Below are 23274 nucleotides of genomic sequence, written 5' to 3' on the forward strand. Positions count from 1 at the left end.
GAGGGACTGTGAGCTGAAGGGGTGAGGGGGCTAGTGTAGGGGGCAGGCTTGCAGTGTATACCATTTGGTTGGTTGGTGATGCATGGAGGGGATTGTAACCATGGCAATGAAATGATATACGATAGAATGAATGTAAAACTAATGAAGAAAAAAAAAAAAAGTATTTAGTTCATTTTACAATGAGTAGCCCTGGTGTGGCACTGTGGGTTAATGCACTGGACTACAAGATTAGTTTAAACTGCCAAGGTTGGTGGTTCAAGCTCACCAGCTGCTTCGAGGAAACCCTATACAGGGCCGCTATGAGTCAGAATCGAATTGATGGCACTTAACAACAACAACAACATAGCAATTTTCAAAGGCTCAGAATACAATACAATGAAACCACTGTGGTGGGAAACCTGGGTTCCTTATTGACATGCTCTGTACTGGGCTTGCATTTTCCACACATTATGTCAAATCTGTAAATGCTACAACTGTAAGTGATAGATACTGCTGTCTTATTACAGTGAAGGAAACAGAGATTCAGGAAGGCTAAGTAATTTCTCCAAGGTCACACAGCTAATGAGCCAGATTTCAAACCCAAGACTACTTGACTTCCAAATCTTAATTGGTTTTGGTTATGCCACCATGATTATTAGATGGTCTCTGTAACCCTTCCTAATCTTCCTGGGTCTTGGTCTCCTCCCTGTCAAAAATGGGAGGACTACTCCTTGTACTGCTTCCCTGCCAAAGTTGTTTTCAGACTCCACAGGAATGGTATGAAAGAGCTCTGAGGTGTATAAAGATATGAATATGTGGGGCACTTGAAATACCATGAGTTTATAAGGTACTAGAGGTTCTTGCAGGGTTCCCATCATGAAAAATTGATTGTCTTTATCCAGTCACCTCACTCCCCAAAGAGTACTTCTTAAATTTCCAAGTTGTTGTCGTTTAAGTGCTATTGAGTCAATTCTGACCCATAGTGATCCTGTATAGGGTTTCTGAGGAGCAGGTGGTAAGCTTGAACCGCCAACCTTGCAGTTCCAACGGCTTTGCAGTCTGGTGTATTAACACAGTGCGCCACACCAGGAGTGGATAAACAGGAAACATGTCCATTCATCTCATTACAGATTACTTTCTTAGGGCTTTTATTTATTTATTTATTTTGCAGTCATACTAAGCAGCCAAACTGTTTCTTGAGAAATCAGGAGTAAAAATAGTTGAGTGGGTAGGAGCCTGGTGGGTGGTCTGAAGACACAAGTTATATCTAGATGAGATGCTAGATGGGCAGTGGGGCTAGAATCCTTAACCTCATTTTGGAACAGGGCTGGGAAATGAAGCCAAAGGGTCATCTGGGACAGAATTTCTCAGCAGCCTTTGAATGAAATCTATCCAGGAAGCAAACAAGTCTATGTGGGGGTACAGGGGGAGTTGATGGGAGACAGGGACTTGGATGGAGATTACTTTGGCAGGGGTCTAGGCACAGCAATAGCAATGGATGGAGGTCGTGCTCTCAACTCATCCTCTAGCCCTGCCTGAGGATCATCCCCATGATTCACACTGCTGTAGCCATCTGCTCCCTCTAGCTCCTGGCAGACTACGACCAAAAACAACAGCAGAATATTCTTGGAGCCAAGCCCTGGGATGGGGACCGAGAAGTAAATAACAAAAGTCTCTTGCTTTTAAGGAAGGCATAGGCGTTACACCAGAATGGCTTGTTGGCATGTCTGTCTCCTAACTAGGGGGTCTCTTATAAAACAAGTCTCTGGCATATGGGATACAGTCAAGAATGATGTAAACTGAATTGAATCAAAGGCACTCAAACAATCATTAACTTGATAGTATGTGTTTAGTGTAAGAAGCCCTGGATTCCAGTCCTGACATAAAGGACTATGTGACTGAGCAAATTAGGTACATCTTTGGATACCAGTCACCCACCTGTAAAACAGGCTTTGTCTGCCCCACACATACTGTGAGTAGCCAAAGAGAGAACATTCTGTAAACGGCAGTGACACTAACGAGCATGGCACAGGGTTTTAAGGATCTAAGCCTAGCCTGGGGAAGGTTGAAATAAGCTCGCTTTCTTTTTCTTTCTCCTCAGACAGTTTAGGTGTGGTTTTCACATATTTGGGACATTCTTTGCATTTCCCATGACTGTGAAAGGGGGAGGGGCACAGGGGAAAGTGCCACTTCAGCAGGCAAAATAAAGGTTGGCATTGTCCTACTTTTCAAAATTTGTTTGGTTCCACAGTCATGCAAAATAGAACATGGATTTAGATTTCTAATCCTAGCCTTGGTAGTCAAAAGCTGAGAAACTTTAAACAAGCCTTATCCTCTCTTAGTTTCATCTTCTGTAAAATAGGGTGAAATTTCCTAAATCCTAAGATTGTACTTAAGATTCAATGACTCTTTCAATAGGGAACCTAGCTCCAGAGGATACAGAGAAAGGTAGAATCTCCACTGAATTGTTTTCAACCTGCCTGGATGGGGTTGATAAAAGGTGAGGGGGAAAGGACTCCTGTGGTTCAATAGGTCTGACAGTGAGTGTTAGAAAGGTAAATGTAAATGTTTGGTAACAAAAGGAGGGGAGCAGCTGATTTTGCATCCCTGGAACCATCAAGGGAGAAAAGCAAAGTGCAAGACCCTGAGACCCTGTCGGGGAGGCAGTGATACTAGGGATGGAAGCAGAGATGATGACATGGACAGAAGGAATGGCTGGGGACTCTGGACTCAGGGAGGGAGAAGGGCTGTGGACTGGCGGTCGGGGGTGGGGTGGGGGAGCAGGCATGTGGGGTTTACCCTTTGGTTGTTTGATGATGCATGCAGGGAGTTGTGATCATTGCAATGAAACAAAATAGAATAGAATGAATGTAAAGATAATGTTGACCCATGTAAATTAACACATTATTCACAATAAAAACTTTAAAAAAAAAAGATTCAATGACTCAATGTTATTATGTATTATCTAACCTACAAAATGTTAAACAGATGCCTGTCAGTATAAAGCTGTCTTCACATTAGCACCTGAGCTACACAGGACAGGTGTGTCAATACTTGGTGAGTTAAGATCACTAAAGCCTCAAGGAAATACTAAAAGTAGCACATAGCTCAACTTGGCTTTCTCCAATAGAGTTGACTATTCCTTTCATATATTGTTTGTTGGTGCCTGCCTTCTAGTTGGTCACATGACTCATGGTGACCCCATGCACAGCAGAACAAAATGCTTCTCGATCCTGTACTATCTATCCACATGATGGGTTGCAGACTGGCTGATTTTGGGAAGTTCACTGCCAAGCTTTTCTTCCTAGTCTATCCATGTCTGGAAGCTCTGCTGACACCTCCACTAACAGATGTGTGCTGACTGTGCGTAAGGCGCATATTACAGAGATTGTTTATTAGCTTGTTTGCTTCATTAAACTGACAGATCTCTGAGGAAGGGGATATAACATCTCCTGCATTTTTATATCCCAGTGTCCAGCATGGTACACCTAAAAGTTCTTATATAAATATTAGTTGAATGGTAACTAATGTATTGGTAGCAGAAAATAATCTAGAACCCAGGATTCCTAATCTCAAATTCTGCATTCTTTTAAGTCACAGAAAAAGTAAACTAAACCTTGTGGATCTGGCCCATCTTGGCTTCTTATCTCTTCTTCAGTTCCTCCACTCAACTCTCTATTCCTGCAAAAAGCCTCTGAGCCTTTCTAAGTGCCATTCCCTCAGCCTTTGAACATTCCACCATCTGCTTCTTAGTTGAGCAAACTATCTTAATTAGCTAGTGCTGCTATAAGTACATGATTTTTTTTAAAATACCTATTTTCTCACAGTTTTAGGAGGCTTTGTTGTTGTTGTTTTTAGGAGCCGTGGAGTCGATTCCAACTCTTAGTGACCCTGTACAGGGTTTCCGATGAGCAATAGGTGAGCTTGAACCACCAACCTTGTAGTTCAAAACGACCTTGTGAGTCCAAAGCATTAGCCTGCAGCACCCACACCAGGACTAGAAGTCTCAATTCAGGGCACCAGAGCTTAAGGGGGAGGGTTCCCTCTCAGTGGTCTCTGAGGGAAGATCTCTTTCAATTTCTATAACCCCAGCACTCCTGGGTTTTTTGGTGATCTCCACCGGGTATCTATTGTTTCCTCATTTGTGCTTGATCCTCTCTTGCCTACCCTGCTCTTTTTATAACTCAAAACTGATTAGGCATGGCCTCATTAACACATTAAAGAAAACCCTATTTGCAAATGGAGCTTCCACAGGTGGGATTCCAACATATATTCTAGGTGGGGTGGGGACAATTCAAACCATAACATTGTTTAACCCTCTTGGTAGTCTTTTTAATCTTGGCCCTAACACTAAATCAGGTTTTGTTTATCAGAGAATCCTGGCAGACAGAAAGTGTCAAAAGTATCTGTTGAAAAAGGAGAGGAGTGGTTGACTTTGCAGTCCAGGAGTAGAGGTCCCTGGGACCATCAATGGAAAAGAGTGGAGTGTGGGACCCTACCTAGAGAAAACAGTGACGCCAGAGATGGAGGCAGAGACAATGACGTGGAGAGATGGAGCAGCTGGGGACTCTAGAGCCAGAGAGGGTGAGGGGATGTGTGATGATGACTCAGGGGCAGGCTTGCCGGGTATACCCTTTGGCTATTTGATGATGCATGGAAGGGATTGTAATCATGACAATGAAACGACATATGATAGGATGAATGTAAAGCTAATGTTCTCCCATGTAAACTATCACATAATTCACAATAAAACACTTTTTTTAAAAAAAAGTATCTGTTGAAGGTTAAATGAATAAAATACTGGTCTAGAAATTCAAAGGTGAGACATAGCAAAAATCCATGGCCTGGAACCAAGAGGTCCAGGCCTGACTAATTCTCATTCTGGCTCTACCACTAATGGGCTAGGTAATCTTGGACAAATCCCAGCCCTTCTCTGAACCACCCATAAATGAGCTATATCTATGAATGCTGACAGTATACAAGGCTTGGACTCATGCTAGTCACAGGGGTGAGCCAACTGTATGCACCAGAGTACAGGAGGCCCAATATCTGCCCCCACTCCCAGCAGATTCAGGCACATCAGACTCTGCTGTCAGCAGCCTTCCAGCCTGTTGGTTTACTTAATTCCTCCTGATGAAGTGCCAAGAATAAATAGTAGGTGAGCAGCAGAGCATTTTAATGAGTCCAGAGCCTAATGAATCTTTTCCTTCCCTGTGTCAATTAGAATTTCAAAGCTAGGATCCCCAAGGACCAATTTATTGGGAACAGAAAGAAGCCTTTTATTCATCAGCTGCTGCCTGAGCTACCTGCCCTTCCCCTGTTTATCTGCATGTAGCAATCCTGCTTACTCAGATGGGGTGCCTGGTGGGAGACAGCCTGGCCTGGGAGGCTCTTTCTTGCTTACCATTTCTGAGGAAAGGAGGGGTCCAGGGCATTTCTAAGGGGTTTGGTCAGGGAATCCAAGTAGCTTTGATATTATAGTTGGTCATCTCCTAAGGATACTGGTTTTCAAGAGCTAACAGCAATAGATCCACTTATCGTTTACCTAACTAAGTATCAGATACAGCATGACAATCTATTTAATAAGTTATTTTGAATCCTCACAGCAACCCCTAAAAGTAGGTATCAATATCACTGGCTTACAGATGGGGAAACTGAAACTCTGAGAGGTAAAGTAAGAATTAGATCAGGAACACAATTAGCAATTGGCAGGCAGGAATTTGAACTCGAGTCTCTGCAATTTCAGACTGTGCTCTCCCATCAATAGCCTTGTTCACAGGCTGGCACAGTGCCAGCAGCTGTTGTCTCCAATGGCAAATATGACCTGCAGGCAGACACAATGCTAAAACCTTTGCTACCAACAGTCTTTTCCTTAAACGCAAGAAACTATGGCTAGGCATTGCTGGTCCTTCCAGTCAATGGAGTTGACAACCCGCCCCTCCCACCCCCACAAACCCTCAGTCAATAATTCAAATGAAGTTACATCAGCACTACCCCAGCTCCTCAGCCAGAAATCTTTTATTAGATTTGTAAGGGGTTACTAATCCTTGACGTCCTGGCTCCCGGGCATCCAATTCTCTACCGCCCATCCTGTTCTCTCCATGTCATACAGAGTCAGCTCAGTTGGTGATTTGTTGTTGTTGTTAAGTGAGTTGTTTCGACTCATAGTGACTCTGTACTGGGTTTCTGAGCAGCAGCTGGTGGGTTTGAACAGCTGACCTTGTGGTTTGCAGTCAAGTGCTGATCCTACAGCACCATACCAGATCCAACAGAGATTTTTTCCAAGGTGAGCAGGTCAGCAAACCAGGTTTCCAAATGGTTATGGGATTGAATTTTAAAGGCTCTGGTGGCAGAAACACATAAGGAAAGTTCAAGAGGTTTGTCTCAAGTTCCCACAGCTTGAAAATGACAAAGCAACAATGGGAATACATATATACACTTAAAAATAAAATGCCCTTGGCTACAAGAATAAGCAAATTGTTCACCGGGAAGCCATCAAGGCAAGCAATCGAGTCCCTTCAGGACACACCTCCCTCCAAGACTGAAACTCAAAGACAACACATGAGCAGGCGTGCAAGCTTGCTGGCAACTACATTGGTCTACTGGTGAGTAGAAGACGGGGAAAGGCAGCAATGAAGAAATGGGCTGAGTTCAACCACATTCCATAGACTCCTGCTGACCTGGAGATGAGAAAGAAAAAAGAGGAAGGGCTGGTTGTTCCAAAGTGTGGTGAGACCTGGAGACACCTGAGCCCATGCCCAAGGAAGGACATATCCACAGAGGTCTAGAGCTGAGAGTGAAGAATCCAGCTGATATGAAATGAGGGGAGATGCAAAAGAACACCCAAACTTGCAGATAGTACCCATCTGACCTAGCCTCGATGGCTTGATATTCAGAACTCAACTAGAGAAAGACAAAAAAGAAAACAAATTTTGATAAAGGAAACGAGGGTAAATTGCTACAATTTGATGATCTTGACCTATATTCAAGGAGGTAGTAGCTCAAAATACAAACAGAAGGAGTCTTTGCATCAAGTATCAATGTTATTCCCTCTGTATACAGCGTAGAAAGGGATGGGGAACTTAAGACACTGGCTACTTAAAATGAGGGGGTGATAAAGGCATGAAGAAGTGACTTGTTTAAAAGTGTATGGCGGAAGAGAGTCCCCACTGAATAGTTTTTATCTTGTCTAGATTGGTCTGGTAAAAGAGATGGGGATATGGTTCTTATGATTCAACAGTGATTAAATGTTATCATGACTAATTGCAACTGTCACAATTGTAAAGGTAGACGTTTTGTAACAAAAACTAAGGAGTAGTTAATCTAACACTAGAGATGGAGGCAGAGATGGGGGACATGGAGAGAGGAACCAGCTGAGGACTCTAGATTCACGGAAAGATAGGGACTGAGAGCTGGCAGACAGGAGGCAGACTTGCAGAATATGCCCTCTGGTGGTATAAATTATTATATATACCTGAATACTTAAAAAAAAAAAAAGCTAAAATGAATACAGAGAAATCCTGTTAACTGATGGTACATGGAGGAGATTATAATCATTGTAATGAAATAAAGTATATGATTTGTTGAATGCAAAACTGATGATCTGCCCTGTAAACTTTCACTCGATTCACACGCAAAAAAAACTTAAAAAAAAAAAAGTAAATTACCCTCTTTATACATATAAGAATAACAGCAAAAAGATATAAAATGTGGTAAGTGCTTTCTAAAATAAATTCATTAAGCTTTTTTGGTGGGGCAATAACTGTAAATTCACATGCTGTGCTAAGAACCTTTAAAAGAGGAAAAAAAAAAAAAGGTATTTTCAAACTCCTTCACAAAGTACCTGACACATATAACCCATCTAGCAAGTGTTAGCTAATGGATAATCAGGAAAAAGGAAGAGGGCATGGGAGAAGTCTATGAGAAGGATGGAATACATAAAATGCACATTCCATACAACATCTTAAAATAATCCTTTCAATGACCCATGTAGCATGTATTAATGTCCCTATATTACAGAGAAGAAACTGTTCTTAGAAGTAACTTCAACTTGTCCAAGATTTGTTGTTGTTGTTAAGCACCTTCAAGTCGATTGTGACTCATAGCAACTCTGTATAGAGTTTCCAAGGAATGGCTGGTCGAGCTTGAACTGCCAACCTTGTGGTTCAAACTGACCTTGTAGTTTAGCCATTAACCCACAGCACCACACAGCCAATATGTACCAAAGCTAGGATTCAAATCCAGGTATGTCCAACTCCAAAGTCCTCTGCTGTCTTTCCACATCACTTCTCCAAAGGTAAGACTGGGGTTGATCTTCAAAGATAGCCTGGATATAGACTGATGGTTAACAACAGGCTCCCCGCTCAGGTGTTCCCAAATACTAGCATGCTGTCTTTGTAGAGAGTGGCAGTACAAAGACACTGGCCAGAATGAAGTAATGAATTCACCTGACAAAGAGCAAATAAAAATCTAGTAAGGGCAGATGGCAGAAGGCCTCTGAGCGCTACCTGTCCTTGCCAACTATGCAGGTCACAACTTGACTCCTTCTTGTTGAAGACTCAAGAAAGGGTGGCAAGCCCATGGATACTGACCTAGTCATGGAGGGACAGAGCTGAGAGTGAAGCATCCAACTGATATGAAGTGAGGGGAGATGCACAAGAATGTCCATTGGACCTAGCTTCAATAGCTTGATGACCAGAGTTCCACCAGAGGAAGATAAAGAAATTTGATAAAGGAAACAAGTGCAAATTGCTACAATTTGAGAAACCTGATCTATACTTACGGATGTAGTAGCTCAAATTATCAACTGAGAGGGAAGGAATCTTCACATCAAGGATCAAACCTATCCCTCCCCCCTCAGTATGCAGGGATAATAAGGATGGGCAACTTAGACACTGGCTACCTAAAATGGGAGGTTGGGGGGGAATATAAAGGCAAGAAGTGACTGGCTTACAAGTTTTCAAGGGGAATTTAATTTCAGAGTGCGCAGGGGAAGGTAGAATTCCCACTGAATAATTTTCATTTGTCTAGATGGGTCTGGTGAAAGAAGATGGGGAAAGAATTCTCATGATTCAATAGTGAGTAACTGTTATCATGACTACTTGCAATTGTCACAACTATAAAGGTAGAAGTTCTGTAACAAAAATGAGGGAGTAGTTAATCTTACATTCCAGGAACAGAGGACCCTAACACCATCAAGGGAGAAAAGCATGAGCAGAATGTGGGACCCTAACCTGGGAAGCAGTGCCACCAGAGATGGCAGCAGAGATAATGGCATAGAGAGATAGAGCAGCTGAGGACTCTGAGCTCATGGAAAGAGAAAGGCTGAGTGCTAGCAGCCAAGAGGCAGACTTGCAGAATGTGCCCTTTGATTGTTTAAATGATTATATATTTCTGAGTGTTTCTGTGTACATTAAAAAAAAAAAAAACAGGGATTAGAAGCAAATACGGTTAAATGATACAGTGGAGGGAACTGTAATCATTGCAATGAAACAAAATACGATAGGGTAAGTACAAAACCAATGTTTTGCCATCTAAACTATCACTCAATTCAAAATAAAAACTTAAAAATAAAATAAAATAAATAACAACAAAAAACACGGGGTAATAAATGTAAATATTCTTACTTAGTAGTGAATGGAGGGGATTGTAAGCATTGCAATGATCTGCTGAATATAACACTTGATGATCTTTCCCTGTTAAACCTTCCCTCAATTCACAATAAAAGGTTTCAAGAAAATAGAAAGGTGGCAGTGTGCAAAAAATAAAAAGCCAGAGATGGGAGGCAGTAGAGCTGAAGAAAGGAAATCACATTCTATCACTAACTAGTAAGTGGTCTTGGGCAAGTCATTTCCTGTCTCTGAGCTTCTAATACCAGGAGGTGAACAAAAGTTATCCAAGGACTTCTCTAGCTTTCACCTTCTAGGAATCCTTCTGTAAGTCATGTGGGCAAATGACATGACTTACAGAGTGATCAATGTTAATGCTGTGAACAGGCAAAGCAGGCTGAAATGAAACACAACAATGGTGTGTGTGACAGGAGCCCTGGGCACACGAGGGACAGAGACCTGAGTGAAAGAAATTAGAGTGAAGGTATTATATGGGACTTAAGTGAATCTTGTTCAAAAACTAGACAGAGCAGGGAGCAAAGGCAGGCTGATTGAACCAGGATGGTAAAATCGTGGCCTCATTATTAACTTGCTCTGTGGCCTCGACTCATATTCGTTCCCTCATTTATCCAATGGACCTCAGTTCCCTCTCCAACCTTCCCTTCTGTTCCTTTCCCTCTCCCTGCCAATGATCCAGGCCATCTCCCTGCTTTCTAGTTCTTCCATAAACATGCTCTTGGCTGGGAACGAATGACCTCCTCAGAGGCCTTTTCTGGCCACTGGTTGTTGATATTATTGTTAAGTGCCGATGAGTCATTTCCGAATCACAGTGACCCTGTATAAGGTTTCCATGGATGATGAGTTCAAGCTGCCGACTTTACAGTTCAAACTGATCTTGTAGTCCAGAGCTTATTCTAAGTGTGACACCAGGACTCCACTGATTAACCTTTTATTTACCCTGCTTTATTCTTCACACAAGGAGCTCTGGTAGCGTAGTGGTTACAAATCAGGCTGCAAACCGCAAGATCGGCAGTTTGAAACTACCAGCTGTTCCGCGGGAGAAAGGTGAGGCTTACTGCTCCTGTAAAGATTTACAGCCTCGGAAATCCTGTACAGGGTCACTATGAGTCGGAACCGACTCCACGGCACATAACAACAACATTCTTCACACATTATTGTTGTTGAGTGCCGTCAAGTTGATTCCGACCCACAGTGACCCTGTATAGGGTTTCTGAGGAGCAGCTGGTGAGCTTGAACCGCCAACCTTGCAGTTCAAACAGCTTTGCAGTATGGCGCATTAGCCCACAGTGTCACACCATTGTTGTTAGGTGCCATCGAGTTGGTACCAACTCACAGTGACTCTATGCACAACAGAATGAAACACAGCCCTGTCCTGGGCCAACCTCACAATTGCTGCCACGCTTGAGCCCATTGATGCTGCCACTTTGCCAATCCATCTCTGACCCTCCACCTTACCAAACATGATTTAACTCTCCAGGGACTAGTCCTTCCTGACAATATGTCCATAACTGCTTGTGGCAGTCTGCTTCCATAAACATTCACACCACTGGCAATCCTGTGGGACAGTTCTCTTGTCTTATAGTTCGCTGAGTCAGAAGTAGTACCTTGCTGGCAATGAGATGTGTGAAACTGTATACATGTGATACCTTCTTAGCTTAAAATAACAGGCCCCAGCCTACTTTGATAACTTCAACCATATTAACTACAATCCTCTTCCTGAAATCCTATATTCTGGCCATACTGGGCTGGTTTTCCTTCCCTGAAACACAAGTAGCTTCTGTGGTTTTGTCCTCACTGGTCTTTTTGCTTGGAATCTACTACAGTTTCCCTTCATAACTGCCAAATGCCTCATCTCTGAAGACCTATCCAAATATCACCTCTTCTGTGAAGTCTTCCTTGTTCTCTCAGGCAGTTAGTGTCTCCTTCCTCCAAAGTGCTTCACACAATTCCATTACAGTGATCATTACTGTAGTCTATTTACTCTTCTTGCATATCTTTCCTGGTCAACTGGGCTCCTAAGGCTTGACCATGTGTTTGCCTTCTCTTCCCTAAGAATCTATCCCTTGTGGCTGGTGTGAATGTGTATCATCACACTGGATGGTAACATCTTCGCTGGCAAACTTGATCAGGAAGTTATTTTTCTAAAGTATCCAAAATTTGGTTCCCTTCATGAACTTGAGGGCACATGAAGAGGAAGCTGGAGAAGAGCTGGGAACAAGACTTTGCAGAGCCTTTAATATTATGCTACAGATACTGGAATTATTCCAGAGGTTTTATGAGCAAAGAAGTGACACAAATAAGATATGTGTATTACAATATATGGAACCAAAAAATGAGGTAAAATTTGAGGGGCAAAGAATGGAAGTAGGGAGACCAGTTGGTTGAATATTAAATAGCGGGAGATAATGAAGATCTGGACCTGGGTGCATTAGTGGGAATGTTAGTCTAGACAACCTATGTTTAGAGGCAAACCACAAAATGAAAGTAGTTGCCTACTTTATCTATGAGAAGAACTGGTTCTGTGCTCAACATACTCCTGACAGAATTGTCACTGTTTCAGCAGGGTACCTCTGAAAGGGGCAGAGGCAAAGGACTTGTCTGCTCCTTTTACAACTGTAGATTGAGAGGACCCAAATTCAAACCCAAGAGCGAACCCTCTCAGGGAAGACTTGGACTCACTGGGATTAAGAAGGTTAAGATTAAGGTTTGGACACCTAACAGACAGATGCCTTCAGTTTTCTCCCAGGAAGATTTCTGAAGGAAAGTGCTTGTAACTTAAAAAGCCAAGTCCAGATTTGAGGACCTATTAGAACAATCTCCACCACTCATCTGTAAGTTCGTCATACGGTACAAGTTTTCAGTTGCTGAATTCTGCTAATCTCTTATGTGTATATTTCCTCTCCAGCCAGGTCCCTGAAGAACTGTGATCAAGCCAAGCATGAAATGGTAACAGCCCCATTTACTTTAATTCCTACATTTCAGAGTTGGGCATACAAGTAGGGGCTTTTGGATTGAAACATTCCCCTCGTTCAACTTTGAAAATGACAGGTAAGGACTCTGTGTTACATGGCAAAATGGAAACCTAGCCTCCTCCTCACTCTTGACTGGCCTCACACCTGAGCCCTGAATAAGTTGTTCTGAAGCAGGGCAGAAGCTCAGGGGGAAAACTAGTATCAAGTTCCATTTTATATATAGTGAATGCCATTTCCTGGGCTGAAGCCAAAAGTAGTAGTATGGACTTGGGAAAGAGATTAGTGTATGGTGTCAGGAGGATCCGAGTTCAAACTCCAGCCTTTCATAGAATAGATTATGACGTCTGGTAAATTAATCTACTTCACTAAGCCTCAGTTTTCCCCACTGAAGGTATTACTAAATAAATGAGTTATAAAGATTAAAGGGAAAGAATTGATTTAAATGGCCAAACACAATACCCGGCACATAGCAGACACTCAATAAATGTTACTTCACTCAAGACGTTAAGGGCAAGCTAGCAAAGACAACTGAAGATGATTCACATGATGGGAAGGGGAATACTTGGGAGCAAACCCCAGCCAGTAACAGATCAGAACTGCCAGTGGCTCAGAATGGGAATAGGCTGATTTGGAGAGTATGTTGTGCTATTCTAAGAGTATCTGGATCTTGTACCAGTCAAAGAAAATCAAACAGGAATGCTTATATAGAGCTTGTTTCTAAAGCAAGTATGAGCTGTGTTATTGATACATGCCACAAGAGAACTGAGAAGGCTGTTGGTGGGAATGCTAAGAAAGCTCACATGCTTTCACAGTTCCAATCTTTGGGACCATATACAGGGGTATAGCTGACCCTGGCTCTACAAGAGAAGAGAACCCTACACTGAGACACAGGAGATATGGGTTCTGGTCTGAACTCAACTCTGAGTAGGTGACTTCACCTCTTAGGACCGACCCTCAGTTTTTCTCTCTTTCTCTGAATAACAATTTTCTATGCACCTATTCTATTATCACTATCATTTTCAAATGATGAAACCGTGGCTCAAAGAAATTAAACTAGTTCTTGACAGAAATTTGAATTCAGAAGTCTGCTGTCAAACGTATGGGCTTTCTACTCCGCTGCATTACTTCTCAAAGTTAAATGGAGTAGGTGGATTAAGGTATTTCTCAACTTAGAAATTGTATGGTTCTGAATGACCCAAAATTGTAATTTAAGAGTATTCTAGAAATCCGAGACAGCTAGATAAAGTCTGGCTGGTTGAAAACTTTTCTCATACAAAATAGAATTCTCAATACTAAGAGCAAAAGCTAGAATACAATCACAACTTGAAGTCAAGATGAGAGTGGACAATGAAATTTCACAAAGTTAGCCTTGAAAAGGTCCTTGGAGAATATATCACCTAATTAACTCATTTTATATATGGGAATACAGAGGATGCAAAATGGAAAGTAGCTTGATAGGGACCACCTAGCAAGCGGGTGATAGGGCACAAACTGGTCCTATGCCTCACAGTATTTCTCATACTCGGTCCTCCAACCTTCCAGACCATTCTGATATTCTCTTTGATGGTTTTTGTTCCCAATTCCTGGATGACAGGTCATTGTCCTTGCAGCAGACTTTAAGCCACTTCCAACATTGGCTCACTGTAGAGAATGGCTGTTTTGTCTATATTATCAGTTTCCAGGAGTGGCAAAGTTCCATAAACTAGGCAGCTTAAGACAGTAGAAATTTATTCTTTCCAAGTTCTGGAGGCTAGAAATCCAAAATCAAGGTGGGTTCTTCTGGAAGGCTCTGAGTCTATTCCTTATCTTTTTTTGGATTCTGGTGGTGCCAGCAAATCTTTGCATTTTTTGACTTATAGAAGCATTGCTCTAATTTCTGTCTTTTTCATCACATTCTTCCTTGTGTGTCTCTTATCCTTGTCTTATAAAAACACCAGTCAGATTGTATTTAGGGCCCACCCTTACTGAACTGAAAAGAAATTGCACCTGCAAAGACTGTATTTCCAAATAAGGTCCCATTCTGAGACTCCAGAAAGGACATGAATGTTGGGGGAAAGATATTCAACAGAAGAACTCACTGTCTCTGGTGTAGATTTAAGCAAGACAGAAGTTGAAGGTTTTCCTTTGGTCCCTTCTTGACTCTCTGTAGCATAGACCAACATGCATTTGGAGGCAATGATCTATCAGGGATATCCTCAGAAATCACAGATCAACTTTCTACCTCATTTCCTCTTTTAGAGCTGACGAAACTTAGACCCAGTGATATTAAATATCATCCCTAAGGTTAAATATGTAACAGAACATGTTTAAGAGTTTAGGTCACCATATTCCTACTACAATCTGCCACTGAATACATGGAATTAGAATTTATTCAATCACTAGTGGTAAACACCAATCCAGACTTGAGAGTTTTTTTTTCAGCTCCTTGCTGTATAAAGTAGACTTTATTATTCTCATTTTTCAGATGGGGAAACTGTGGCTCAGAAGATTAAGAACTCATCCAAGTCAAACAGGAAATAAAATTTGAAGCAACCATTCAAACCTTGGTAAATATTTATTCAACTTCATATGGCCTGAAGTTTTCAAGTATACATACAATGGTGGAAAAGATGGTTGCACAACAGTATGAAGATGCAACTTCCCAAAGACCAAAAATACAGCAGGCATCTTTTGTCTGTCTCTTGCCTTGTGTACTTACTATAAAAGCCTAACAGACTGATGCTAATTGGGGAGATGGCTTGGAATGAGGGTAGAGGTGGAGAATGGTAGCTCAAAATGCAAAACTAAAGATAATTCAAAAGAAGTAAATGTTTTGTGTTGACGGGGATTTTTATAGACTAGGCTTTTTTCTACATCTGCCCAATTAGATCACAAGTCCCTTAAAGGACCTCTTAATCATCTAGGGTCCCAATAACACAATTGTTAATGCAGTACCTTTGGTTAACGCAATACCTTCATTTCCCAGTTTCCCAGCTTGAGTTTGATTTCTGCGCCATACTACTTAGGCTCAGGACCCTATTTGTCTACCACAGCCAACATTTCTAGAATGTTGTGCTCTAGCTAATCTGATCTATAAGTCTTGTCAGTCCTTCTCCTGTCTGACAATCTGCTCCAGCCTGCTGTTCCAGTGGGTCAGATATAGCATCTTCAGTTTTAATGAGCATTGGAGAGAGAAGCAGGGGACACAGGGCCCAGAGACCTTTTGTACATTATTTCTTCTCCCTCCCTCCCTCCCAGGTAAGTTAGTTCTTATTGCTTTTGCTGGGGCAGTCAACCCTCAAGGAAGTCAGCTGTTTCTGTAACCAAAGTAATAAAATGCGACCAAAATCCCTAGTTAGAGAATGAACACAGACAGCTGCTTCTTACAAGAATTGCTCTGGCAGCCTCCCTTAGAGTGGCTCCACAGACTTCTCAAAGGGTCATCTGATAACTACACTGGAAGACAATGAAGATCCTGCCTTACTAAGCTACAAAGTCTACTTTAGTCAGACATTCACACCTAAATCTTGAACGAAGATGATGCACTACTACAGCTCCTGGACCTTCTCAAACTCTGTCCCAGTTCCCTATCACCATAATTTAAAAATCTAAACTAGCCCAAAAGAAAACAACAGTTGCCACTGAGCAATTTCAACCCATGACCACCAGATGTGCGTCAGAGTAAAACTGTATTATACAGGGTTTTCAATGGCTGATTTTTTGCAAGTAGACCACTAAATTTTTCCTTGGAGGTGCCTCTAGGAGGGCTCAAACCTCCAACCCTTTGCTTAGCAGCCAAGCACATTAAACATCTGCACCACCCAGGAATTCCTCACAATAATTACTATCATTAATGCTGTTGTTAAGTATTGTTAAGTGTCGTCGATTCCTTCCAAACTCATAGCAACCCTGTATAGAGTTTCTGAGGAGTGACTGGTGAGCTCGAATCACTGACCTTGTGGTTCAAACCAACTTTGCTGTCCAGCGCATTAGCCCACAGTGCCACACCAGGACTCCACTATCATTAATAGTTCCTTACAGTTATACTGTACCTAACAGTTTTACACAGCATTTGAAATGTGCCTTACAGTAGAAATTCTTTTCCTTGCTTATAGATATGGAAACTAAGGTCACAAGCGAACGGGCATTGCTAAGAGCTCTTCCCACCCCAAAGTGAATCAATGGCCTAAACAAAAGAGATAAACAAAAGCAAGAGAATAAATCTTCAGGACGTTCTTTTAGGCAATGAGGTCTTAGATATGACCCCAACAGCACAAGAAAGGAGATTAAATAAACTGGTCTTCATCAAAATAAAAAATATTTGTGCATCGAGACACTATCAAGAGAGAGGCAGACAGTGAAAACTCCTCTGCCAAAACCCAAAAAAAGGCAGAGAAAGAGCAGTTCACAGAAAAACTACAGAGCTTTGGATCTATTTTAAGGTTCTGATCGCCAGTTGCCCACGACCATTGAGAAGAAATCTGTAGGTAAAAGCAAAATATAGTGATTTCTGAATTGACCCAGCCTCAGTGGCCAGCAGCTAGAAGTCCTCAGGCACCCAAGGGCGGGGCCTAGTCAAGCGAAGGCAGCAACTCAGCTCTAGAAGCTGCAGAGCAGCACCCCTGAAGAAAGAGGTGTGACCGATTTCTCTTCTTTCACCTTTTATTTTTCACATATTTCTCCTCTTCACCAGGCAGGCAGGAGGACACCCTCAAAGGGTCCAGCATTGCACCCACAGTTTTCCAACAGCACAAAGAGGAAACCCGCAGGCTGCTTCTCATGACATTTTGACTCTGGGAACCCACCCCATAGTTTACCTAGGAAGGACCCTTTCACAGCAAAGGACAGTGAACAGTGTCAATCACAATTTTATTTTTGTTACTGATTGGTGGTTTCTGTCTCTGCTTTTATATTATTGCTGTCTTTGGTCCTTTTGGCCTCGCTCTTCTCCCAGGGGTTGGAGCTTTCTCCCCCTACCTTATCAAAGAAGAGACAGCAACTGTGCCCATATAGCCAAGCTACAAGCATACCTTACAGTACCCCACCATCAGGACAAGAGCCAAAACCAGCTGCTAGGCATTACACGTGAAAATGGAAGCCTATCTCCAGATCACATTCATCAGGAGACACTCAGCAAGCTTAACAACAAAGTAACATACATCCATTTGAGCATTAAAAACTCACATAACTGTTGAAATTGTCCAAGAAAATACAATTAAAGATATCAACACATGTCCAAAAACAAAAAAAAAGTAACTGAGACAAATTACCTGGAAGCAGACACAGACTTTCCAGTAGAAGAGCAGGCTCTAGATCTGCCTGAGAAGGAATTCAGAATAATAATATGGAAACAAATTCAAATTCTCTGAAAAGAGGTGAAGGAAAATAAGGAAGAAGTCAGGAAAGTGCTACAGAAGCAATCAAACAAGATAGATACATCATTGAAACAATCCAAAACCTGCAAAAAGAACTCCAGATGATTAATAATAAAATATCAGAAATGGACAATATACTGAAAGGGCAAAGGAGCAAAATGGAAGAGATGGAAGCCAGAACCAGCGAGCTGGAAGACAAATCTCTCAAACTGCTAAGATAGGAGAGCAAGCAGAAAAAAGGATTAAAAAATCTGGAGAGTCTAAGATTCATGTTGGATACCATGAAGAGGAATAATTAAGAATTATTGGCATTCCAGAACAGGAAAAATCACCGAAGTCCACAGAAGAGATAGTTGAAGAGCTACTGGAAGAAAATTTTCCTAACATCTTGAAGGATGAGAAGATAAACATTCATGAAGCTGAAAGAACCCCAAGAAGGATAGACCCCAAAAGAAAATCACCAAAACATATCATAATCAAGCTCTCCAAAATCAAAGACAAGTAGAGAATCCCAAAAGCAGCCAGGGAAAAGACAAATGTCACCTACAAAGGCAAGCAAATCAGATTAAGCTTTGACTTTTCAGCAGAAACCATGCAGGCACATAAAGGCAATGGGGAAACATATATAAAACCCTAAAAGAATAAAAACTGCCCACCAAGAATCATCTATCCAGCAAAACTGTCAAATCAAATACGATGATGCAATCACAACATTCCACGATAAACAGAAGCTAAGAGATTTTGTTAAAGCCAATCCAGTGCTTCAAAACATCCTAAAGGGAGTTCTTTGGAATGAAAACCAGCAAGAACAGACAACAACCAGAGATTGACAGGCATGGCAACACCACCTGGAACTCGATCGATGAATAGAAGAATTCAGAACAGAACAATATTACAGTAATGAATTCAGAGGACCTGTAAGGCTAACCAAAGATCAAAATATTAACAATATTAAAGAAGAGAAAAATATAGGAACAGAGATCAAGGTGGTGAGGCAGGATACAATAGACTGCCTTAAACGTAAGGAAAACTTAACAGACTATAGGGTAAGCCCAAAGAAAATGAATACTTCACAACTTAGCATGAAAATGAAGATCCAAGCAGAACAAGGAAACAATAAAACAAAGAAGAAACCAACAAGAAATAGCACAAAAAACATGAACACAGCACAAGAAGGCATGCAGAACAAGGGAACAAACAGCACCACATAAAAATTAACATAATGACAGCAGTTAATCCATACCTATCAATAATTACACTGAATGTCAATGGATTAAATGCACCAGTAAAGAGAGAGTGGCTGAATGGATAAGAAAACAAGACCTTTCAATATGCTGTCTGTAAGAGACACACCATACAAAGACAAAAACAGACTAAAAGTTAAAGGATGGGAAAAAATATACCAAGCTAATTACAAAAAAAACAAGCAGGAGTAGCATACTATCTCTGATAAAAAATAAACTTTAAGACAAAAACCACCATAAGAAATAAGGAAGGACACTATCTCATGGTTAAAGGGTCAATTGAGCAAGATGACATAACCATAATTAACAGATATGCTCCAAATGAAAGAGCACTAAGATATATAAAGCAAATCCTACTAGAATTGAAGAAAGACAATAGATAAATCTACAATTATAGTGGGGGATTTTTATATGCCACTTTCAAAAACGGATAGAACAATCAGAAAGAAACTCAACGAATCTACAGAGGAACTAAACAGCACAATCAACCAACTTGACCTCATAGACGTGTACAGAGCATTCAAACCAACAACAGCACAACATACATTCTTTTCCAGTGCACATGGAACATTCTCCAGAATTGACCATGTGTGAGGTCAGAAAGCAGGCCTCCATAAATTTACAAATATCAAAACACTACAAAGCATCTTTTCAGACCACAATGCCATTAAAATTAGAAATCAACAATAAGAAGACCAAGGAAATAAAGTTTAATACATGGAGACTGAATAACACCCTGCTGAAGAGCGAATGGATAATAGAAGAAATTAAACGTGAATTCAGAAAGTTCCTAGACACAAACGAGAACAAAAACACCACATAGCAAAAAAATCTTTGTGACAAGGCAAAAACAGTGTTGAGAGGACAATTTATTGTGATAAATGTGCACATCCAAAAAGAAGAATCAAAATTAACACATCTCCAGCAACTAGAAACAGACCAACAGAGGAAAATCACAAAGAAAAAATAAAGAATAAAGATCAGAGCAGAAATAAATGCGAGAGAAAACAGAAAAACTATAGAAAAAAATCAACAGGACAAGAAGCTGGTTCTTTGAAAGGATTAATAAAATTGACAAACCACTGGCAAACCTAACAAAAGAAAAGACGGAGAAGACACAAATAACATGCCTTAGAAACCACATGGGCGATGTCACAACAGAACCAAAGGAAATCAAAAGGATAATAACAGAATACTATGAAGAGTTGTACTCCAAAAAATTTGAAAACTTACAAGAGATGGATACATTTTTTGAAAAACACGACCTACCTAAACTCATACAGAGAGAAGTTGAAGACTTGAACAGACCCACAACTATAGAAGAAATCGATCAGGTCATCAAAAAACTCCCAACCAATACAAGTCCAGGCCCAGATCGCTTCACTAGTGAGTTCTACCACACATTCAGGGAAGAGTTGTTACCAATTCTACTCAAATTATTCCAGAATATAGAGGAGGACAGAAAACGTCCTAACACATTTTATGAAGCAAGCATTACCCTCATAGCAAAACCAGGGAAGGACATCATTAAGAAAGAAAATTACAGACCAATATCCCTCATGAACATAGATGCAAAAATTCTCAACAAAATCCTAGCCAACAAAATCCAGCAGCACATCATGACCAAGTGGGATTCATATCAGGGATACAAGGATGGTTCAACATTAGAAAAACAATCAACATTATCCACCATATAAATAAGAAAACAGAAGAGTACCACATGATCATATCAATTGATGCAGAAAAGGCATTTGACAAAATCCAACATCCATTCCTGATAAAAACACTCAACAAAGTAGGAACACTGAAGGGAAATTCCTCAACATAATCAAGAGCATATATACATACAAAAACAACAGCCTACACATTACTCTCAATGGAGAGAAACTGAAAGCCCTTTTTGTCACCACTCCTATTCAATATTGTGCTCAAAGTCTTAGCCAGAGCTATACGGCAAGATGGAGAAATCAAGGGCATCCAAATTGGCAAAGAGGAAGTAAAACTCTATTTGCAGACGATATGATCCTATACATAGAAAACCCCAAAGATTCAGTAAAAAAGCTGCTAGACCTCATTGGAAGATTCAGCAAAGTGGCAGGGTAAAAGATCAACATCCAAAAATCAGTTGGATTCCTCTATACCAATAACGACAGTGCTGAAAAGGACATTAGGAAAACAATACCATTTACAATAGCCACCCAAAGGATGAAATATCTAGGAAAAAATGTAACCACAAAAACACAGGACCTAAACAAAGAAAACTACAGAACACTACTACAAGAAACCAAAAGAGACCTACAAAAATGCAAGAATATACCATGCTCTAGGATAGGAAGACTTAACATTGTGAAAACATCAATATTGCAATTGCAATAAAGCAATTCACACATATAGTGCAATCCCAATCCAGATTCCAACAACATTCTTCAAAGAGATGGAAAAAAAAAAAAACAATTACAAAGTTTATATGGAAAGGAAAGAGACCAAGGATAAGCAAAGCACTGCTTAAGAAGAACTGGGTGGGAAGCCTCTCACTCCCTGACTTCAAAATTTACTACACAGCTACGGTGGTCAGAAGAGCCTGGTATTGGTATAATGAAAGATACATTTATCAATGGAACAGAATCGAGAATCCAGAAATTAACCCATCCACATACAGCCAACTGATTTTCGACAAAGTACCTAAGTATATTGTATGTGGAGGAGACGGTCTCTTCAACAGATGGTGCTGGCAGAATTGGAAAGTGATATGCAAAATACTGAAGCAAGACCTTTACCTCACACCTTATACAAAAATCAACTCAGCATGGATTAAAGACCTAAATATGAATCCCAGAATTACAAAGGTCATCAATGAAAAAATAGGGACAAATATGAGAGCTCTAATACAGGGCATACACAGACTATGACTATGAAACTTACACAATCAAAAATAAACAAGACTTCATATCAAAAGAGTAAAAAGGGAGCCCACAGAATGGGAAAATATTTTTTCCAATGACACATCACACAATGGACTAATTTCAAAAATATATAGGAACCTACAACACCTCTACAAGAAAAGGACAAATAACCCAATTGAAAAATGGGCACAGAACATGAATAGACGCTTCACCAAGGAGGAGATCCGAGCAGCCATCAAACATATGAAGAAATGTTCAAGATCACTAGCCATTAGAGAGATGCAAATCAAAACAACAGTGAGTTAGTTATCATCTCACACCAGCAATAATAGCAAAAATTAAAAAAGTAGAGGACAATAAGTGTTGCGAGGATATGGAGAGACTGGGACACTACTACGTTGCTGGTGAGACTGCAAAATGGTCCAGCCACTATGAAAAACAATATGGCACTTCCTCAGAAGATTGGAAATACAGATACCTTATGATCCAGCAATTCCTCTACTTGGTATTTATCCACAAGAAATACGAGCCATAGGACTGAACTACTGTACTTGAAGACCAAGGATCCTATCGTCATGAGGACATGTAGGTAAACTGGCAAAACATAGTTCATAAATAGAATGTTCTATATCCTAGTCTAGTGAGCATTTGGGTCTTAAAAGCTTGCAAGTAGTTATCTAAGAAGTAATGATTGGTCTTTTCCCACCTGGAAAAAAAGAGAATGAAGATAACCAAAGACTCAAGGAAGTAATCAGTCCAAAGGACTAATGAACCAGTCTCTTCTAACCTGAGACCAAAAGAACTAGATGGTGCCTAGCTACTGCTACTGACCACTCTGATCAGGACTACAATAGAAGGTACTAGTTAGATTGGATTAAAAATGTAGAACAAAATTGAAAAAAAAAAACAAACATTAAAGACCAGACTTCCTGGTCTGAAAGAGACTGGAAGAACCCTAAAGGCTATTGCCCTAAGACAAAGTACTCACTTGAAATTAAAGGCTAAATAAAGATACTCCTGGAAGCTACCTTTCTACCAATTAATAAATGGGTCTATAAAATAAACAATACCCAAGAAGAATGTGTTCCTTAGAACAATCAGCTACTTGAGGGTAAAAGGACATTTGCTCAAAAGCAAAGATGAAAAGGTAGGAAGGGACAGAAAAACCAGATAAATAGAAACAGGGAACCCAG

This window comes from Chrysochloris asiatica, unplaced genomic scaffold (assembly GCF_000296735.1).
Source record: "Chrysochloris asiatica unplaced genomic scaffold, ChrAsi1.0 scaffold00039, whole genome shotgun sequence".
Classification (NCBI taxonomy): Eukaryota; Metazoa; Chordata; class Mammalia; order Afrosoricida; family Chrysochloridae; genus Chrysochloris; species Chrysochloris asiatica.